We start from the raw sequence: 5,395 nt of genomic DNA, 5'->3' as shown, positions 1-5,395 counted from the left end.
CCCCCCCCCCCCCCAGGTGTGAGTGCCGCCTGAGGCCAGCGCTACTCACAGGGCCAGGAAGAAGTGGACGCGCTGGTACTGCCAGGAGAAGAGGCCGGCGCGGCCCAAGTACGCCACCACCATGGCCAGGAGGTACTGATGGGAGGGGACACAACGGAAGCCTCACCCTGTGGACCAGGGAGGACGCTGGCTGAGGGCGCTCCGATGGCCAGGCTGAGGGCCGGGGGCCTGTGTGAGGACAACCCGCATCAGGGGGCCTTGGCTGGGCAGGAGCACAGGGGAGCCCCGAGGCCTGAGCGAAGGGGGACCTGGCGTGTGAGCCACCCCAGGGGCAACCCTGGGGCTCAGAGCCAGGGAGCGGGCCGGCCCGCCGTCCACAGCCTGCACCCCAGGGAACCCCGAGGGCCCCTGGACGTCAGGCTGGAGAGGACATGGCCCGGAAGCCCCTGGCCCCCGGGAGGAGGCAGCTCACCCTGTCGGAGGCCCTCAGGTCGCGGTCCCAGGCCCGGAACCGCTGGATGGCGGGTCCTCTGTGAAGAGAGGCACAGGTGGCCAAGGAGCGCTCTGGGGGGCGTTTCGGGAAATGGCCAAGGGTGCGGCTGGGAGGCAGAGGGACGGGGAGCAGTGGGGACCCCCCCCGTGCGGGTGACTGAGTGACAGGGGGTGGCAGTAGGTTCAGTTCTTCCGTCCTCAGCGGCGCTCCCGGCAGGAGGCACCTGCAGAGGCCGCAGCCCCCCAGCCGCGTCCTCAGGAGGCTCCCGTGGGTGGGGAGGTGGCCTTGGGGCCCTGCACGCGGATGGTGGTGTCTGATCCACGCGGTCAGGTGCAGGGAGACCGGGCTTTCCGGGCAAGTGCAGGCCCTTCCGAAGCCCAGCCTGACCCCCTAGCTCCCGAGGCCCCGGGGAGCGGGCACCGTCCTCCCAGGCCAGCGCCCACCACCCGCAGGCAGTTCTCCTGGAAGAGGGTGGTCACTGACATTTTTTCTTTTTTTAAATATCTTTTTATTGATTTCGGAGAGGCAGGGAGAGGGAGAGAGAGAAACACCAATGATGAGAGAGAACCATGGATGGGCTGCCTCCTGCAGGCCCCCCACTGGGGACCGAGCCCACAACCCGGGCCTGTGCCCTGACCGGACTCGAACCCTGACCTCCTGGTTCACAGGTCGAGGCTCAACCCCCGAGTCCCGCCCCGGGCTCCTTTTTTCCTTTTAAAGAAGCGGCTTGGCGGCCTCTCCGGGCCTTCGTACCGAGCAGCCTGGCGAAGGCCTCGTGGCGCTGGGCTGGCTCCGGAGACACGCGCTGCCTCTTCAGCTTCATCCTGAGCCCACGCAGCCTCACCACCACCCAGGCGTCCCTCGTCCCCGGGGCGGCCTCCTCCTCCTCCGGCTCCTCCTCCGCGCACTGCTCCCTCCTCCCCTTCCCGGGCGCTGGGGCCGCGGGCAGGACTCCTCCACCCAGGGCGCTGGGGAAAGACACCAGGCCGCAACGTCATGCATTTGTCTTGGGGGTTCAGCTCTTGTTCACCCAAACCCCACCCCCACTTCACCCCACCTGTCCCCCAAAACAAACCCCTCCGCTCTCTCCAGTCTCAGAATGCTGGCCTTTCCCAGCCATCTCTGGTCTCTCTCCTCTGGCGATGTGCACCTGCCCCATTCATTCTGTCTCCGTCCTCAAACCTGCCCCTTGTTAGAGACCATTCTCCCAGGGCTGCGGGGAGGGTCCCTCCCGCTCCCTCCCTCGCCTTCTCTCCTTGGATCTCATCTCCTCACCCCTTCCTTCGGCCAGGCCTCCCTTCCATGGGGATATTCTTGTGCCCCACTCCCGTCCGCGCCTCCAGCCCCTGGCTTTCTGGGTCTCCGCTTTGGGTGACGCACACCCTACGCAGGCCCCTTCCGCCTTAAGTAGTCGGCCCTCTGCAACCCCTCCCATCCTCTTCCTCACCTGCTGGCCCTGAGCCCTCACCCCCTCTCACCCGCAGGGGGTCCCCTGAGGAGTTAGGCTGAGGGCTCTGGTTCTCAGACCGGAAAATTAGTTCCCCGCTGGTCATGAACGCTCCCACCCTCTCCCCTTAGAGCAGCGGTTCTCACCTTGGCCGCACATGAGAATCACCTGGGCATCTGTTTAAAATCCTGATTTCCGGGCCTCCTTCTCCGGAAATTCTGTTTCTTTGTGATGGGGCGGGGCCACAGCATGAGTAACGAAGAAACAGAATTTCCGGAGGATGAGGCCCGGAAATCAGGATTTTAAACAGATTCCCAGGTGATTCTCATGTGCAGCCAAGGTTGAGAACCACCGGCTTAGAGGAACCTAGACCTGCCCTGTCCACACGCCTGGATCTGGGGGGAGCACAGACCCCTCTCCCCTCTCCGAGCTGCTGCCCCCTCGCTGCCGGCCCCGCGGAGCCTGGTCCTTACACTCAGGAAGGCGGGAGCCCGGGCCTCACGGTCAGGAAGGCGGAGCCTTGACGCCAGCAGCCATTCCAACCTGGCAACCGTTTCCCGGGCTCAGGCCTTTCCAATCACTGTTCAGAACCGCTGGCACGCCCAGGCCTTACGAGACTGAGAGGTGGGGGGACTGAGAAAGACAAAAAAATAAGGAAAAAGAGAACTCAGGGCCGCGGGCACCAGTGTGAGGACTTCAGGAGGAGGGCATCGCGGGGGTAGAGGGAGATGGAAAAACAAAATAAAATAACGAAGAACGAGGCAGGTGGTAAACAAAGGGTCCCAGGTACATGGTCTTGTCGGATTTAAAAAGTCACTTGAAAACACTCAATCTGGCCTGGCCGGTTTGGCTCAGTGGACAGAGCGTCGGCCTGTGGGCTGAAGGGTCCGGGTTCAGTTCCCGTCAAGGGCACATGTCTCCATTGCAGGCTCGATCCCCGGCACGTGCAGGAGGCAACCAATTGATGTCTTTCTCACATCGATGTCTCCCTCTCTCTCTCCCCTTCCCTCCCACTCTCTCTAAAAATCAACAGAAAAATATCCTCGGGTGAGGATTCAAACAAACAAACAAACAAAGGAGAAAACATTAACAAACCAAAAAGCACACTCAGTGGGGCAGAGCCTGAGGGTTGCAGACCGGATGCTCAGGATTCCGTTCACAGCCCCCTCCCGCCCCCCGCCCAGCTCCCAGGGCCGGTGAAGCCGGGGGTCGGTTGGAGTTGGGCCCAGGTCAGAGCCACGGAAACGCAAGCCTGAGCCCAGGCCCCGGGCATGGAAAGCAGAGGCCTGTGCACTGTTTGCCTTCGGAGAACACGGGCAGGGCGGCCAGGGAGGCGCAGAGAAGCCGAGGACTTGACCTGTGTCCCCAGAGAGGAGAGGGTGGCGGCCTCATCACCCCTCCACTTCCTGCGACCCTGCCGGTAACAGTCCACTCCCCTCAGGTCCCTGTCCCCTCGGCTGACTTGCGTGGGTTTCTGTCCTGGGAAACAGATCACTTCCAAGTCAGACATGGGCCCGGAAGATCGAGTTGAAACAACTTTGAAACAACAGACCTTCCGAGTAAATGCTGGCTCCGCTGGGAGATGCCTCGGGGCGTGATGGGTGGTCAGGGTTCCCGCCCCACAGGGTTCCCGGGGCGGGGGCTGTACCAGCAGCTCATTCATGTTCTTTTAAAAATATACATATTTTTACTGATGTCCGAGAGAGGAAGGGAGACGCAGAAACATCAATGATGAATCATGGATTACAATAAAATAAAAATAAAAGGAAGTGAATTGACTGGCAAAAAAAAAAAATAGGTGACAAATTGGGGCAAGTAATTGCAGTTACGCCCTAAACACTGACACGTGAAGAGTCCAATGAAGCCACAGGACGGGGTGGGCCTCCGCTGCTTCCGGCCACGACGGAATCACAGGGTCCAGGCGACCCTCCAGCTGAACAGTGTTTAAAAAGGGGGAGATACACAAACCGGCAGCTTTTAGCCATTTTGAGAGAGAGGGGAGCCCAGCGGGAGGCCAGGCCACATGCTGCAGCCCAGCGTGGCTCTGAGCGGAAGGGCCACCGCGGGTTGTGGAGGGGGCGTGGCCGCTGGACTGACAGGGCGGAGAACCAATCAGAGAGGAGGAGGCGGGGCTCCCTGGTCTCCCGGGTTTTCCGCTGAGCACGTGCGAACCGGAGGCCGCGACCCAGGCAGGCGGGTGCTCCGCTCACCTGCCCGGTGAGGCTCCAGGCGCCCGGCCAGCTGCCATCCTTTACCCGTGAATTCGGAAAGGAGCCCAGAGCAACGCGCCCTGCCGTGTTCCCACCTCAGGCCGAGATGTGGGCACTGCCGCGGGCCATCCTTCTTTTCCATCCGTGAGAATTCAGGCCCGGGCTGCACACAGAGCAAGAACTGGAAACGGCGGTCCAGGCTCCTCAGCCCCTTCCGGGAGCAGCTGCGGAGGAGCGCGGGCTCCGTGCGGGATGCGCTTAAGGCTGCCGACTGCGCACGGGAGCACGACCTTCCCCCCCTCCGCCTGTCACCCCGGGAGCCGGGGCTGAGCGCCGGGCAGCGCTCGGAGCTGTAAGGGTTCCCTTTCCCCGGGGATAAAGGCGATCGGCCGGCCCGCAGGTGCCCGGGGAGCTTACAGTGGCTGTGGGGGGACGGGTAGCCCATGGTGCCGCCCAGGGTGAGCGCATGGCTGTGAGGACTGTGCCTGCGCAGCAGGTGAAAAGACAAGGTTCCTTTTTTATCTAGTTTAATGGTTATTCAACAACAAAACTGTTTTCTCTATTTTTACATTTGCGGACATGATTTCCTGGGTTGCAGGAGATTTTGTTTTTATTTTATTTTTTAACTGTGTAATATATATGTGTTTTGATTTCACAGAGGAAGGGAGAGGGAGAGACAGAAACATCCATGATGAGAGAGAAGCATGGATCGGCTGCCTCCTGCACGCCCCCTACTGGGGAGTGAGCCCGAAACCCAGGCATGTGCTCTTAACAGTGGTTCTCAACCTTCCTAATGCCGACCCTTTAATGCAGCTCCTCATGTTTTGGTGACACCCAACCATAAAATTACTTTCGTTGCTGCTTCATAACTGTAATTTTGCTACTGTTATGAATCGTCATGTACATATCTGATATGCAGGATGTATTTTCATTGTTCGAGACCCACAGGTTGAGAACTGCTGCCTTAACAGGATTCAAACCCGGAACCCTTCAGTCTGCAGTCCTACGCTCTATCCACTTAGCCAAACCGGCCAGGGCAGGAGATTTTACTTTTAATCCCGCCCCCTCCCCATCAGCTTATTTTTTTTTTTTTTTAATATATATTTTATTGATTTTTTACAGAGAGCAAGGGAGAGAGATAGAGAGTTAGAAACATCAATGAGAGAGAAACATCAACCAGCCACCTCCTGCACATCTACTGGGGATGTGCCCGCAGCCCAGGCACAGGCCCCCGACCGGAATCGC

This window comes from Myotis davidii, unplaced genomic scaffold (genome assembly GCF_000327345.1).
Source record: "Myotis davidii unplaced genomic scaffold, ASM32734v1 scaffold399, whole genome shotgun sequence".
Classification (NCBI taxonomy): Eukaryota; Metazoa; Chordata; class Mammalia; order Chiroptera; family Vespertilionidae; genus Myotis; species Myotis davidii.
This window is presented reverse-complemented; position numbering follows the sequence as displayed.